This window comes from Cynoglossus semilaevis, chromosome 9, assembly GCF_000523025.1.
Source record: "Cynoglossus semilaevis isolate Cse_v1.0 chromosome 9, Cse_v1.0, whole genome shotgun sequence".
Lineage (NCBI taxonomy): Eukaryota > Metazoa > Chordata > Actinopteri > Pleuronectiformes > Cynoglossidae > Cynoglossus > Cynoglossus semilaevis.
Window position 1 is genome coordinate 1,260,500 of NC_024315.1, and position 1,752 is coordinate 1,262,251.

A 1,752-nucleotide genomic window follows, 5' to 3' on the forward strand; every position below is an offset into this window, starting at 1 on the left:
TTTGGGTCAGAACGAATGGTTTCTGTATGTTTTAAAGACATAGTGTAGCTGTGATGGTGTGACGAGCGACCACTAGATGTTGCTCTATCATACACCGTGTACCTTTAAGTTTTACGATGATATTTTTAAACAATAGTTTTTAATGTATTTACGGTTCAACTCGATGTTTATTTAAGGGTTTGAAAAAAAAATAACAATAAAAAAAACAACAGAGCGTTCACTTTCCACGTGGCCCCTGTGGGGGGTGCTGTTCTGTACATTTGTGTTGCTTTATAAGCAAAAACACAACAACTTTGTTGGCACCAGCCCAAACGACCAATCGATCAACCGCAGCCCGGCCCCGGTGCTGGGGCCTCCCTGCCGCGTCCTCGCCGCTCATGCATCACACTTTATGAATTCAATTTCAACCGGGGAGAAATTTTCAATTTGAACGCACGATCATTACGGCGTGGGGGGACAGCGTAAATTGTTTTTGCTCTATTATGCATTCGGACGCCATCATTTTTCTTTCTAATTACCAAGGTGTCAGCGCGGCCTGTCACCGGGGCGCTGATTTTCAATTTAACTGATCATCATACATTCATTTTCCCATTTGATAAATCTGCTATCTGGACGCCGCCGCCATGCCCCGAATATTAAGCAGCGCCGGGGCGCAGTAATGGGGGGATGTGTATGCGGCTGAGGGTGCGGATCAGCCGGCTAATTTAACACCTCCACCGTCCCCTGTCTGCTCCAACCAACAGTGCCCCCCCCCCATCACCGTTTTATATTCTCCAGAGGAGAAGTCTGGAGGAGAGAAGGAGCGAGGAGACAAGGAGAAGTAAAGGAGAGGAGGCTCAGCCAATATCCTTCAAGAATGAAGAAACGGAGCCCCGAGGACAAGAGGGGGGGACGTGTCCTCCAGTGACGTAATTAAGAGTCAGGATTAATTAATGCTAATTGACTTCCTGAAGACCAGTTATTTTTATTTAATAGAAACAAATTCACACAATTAACTATTGATGTCATTTCCTATGCCCCGCCCCCTTCACCCCCCACCTCCACCTCTACACATTTGTACATCTATTAAGGTCAACTGGAGCTTCTTCTGAGAGTTGACCGTGGTCCAGTGACAGTAAGAGGTCAGAGGTCAACCGTTGACCTCAACTATCAATTATCTTTCTTACTAATTAAAAGGGAATTTAATTCTCCGTATTAGACAAATTAGACTCATTAGTCTGAAACCAGTGACTGAATACACTGATCAGAGGTTGTTTTATTCCTGACCTATATCCTCTGACCTCTGACCTCTGACCTCTCCACATGGAGTATGAACTAAACAACAAAACACAAGACATTTCAGTGAACTCCAATCAAACTTTCAAAATAAAACATCTGTTTGACTATTGTATGTGTGAGTACGAAAAGTGTATTATTGTGAAATATTGTAGGATTATCTTTAAATGACTAGAGTACACGGAAATGAAGTATTCTGTACCAATAATTCTTTCTCTTGTTGGAGTAAAATATTCATCTTTAATTAAATATAATTTTACAAAAACATCATGACCATGAAGTGTTTGTTCATTTATTTACTTTAAAAATTCATCATCAAAGCGGGCCGGATCGAACCCCCAAGCGGACCGGTTCTGGCCCGCGGGCCTTATGTTTGACAGAAAATATTAGTGCAATTTTTTTTGTGTGTTTCCTGACCGTGGCTGAGATCTGATTCATTAGGTTAAAGTTAGTAAAGGTTAGTTATACCACTCCTCC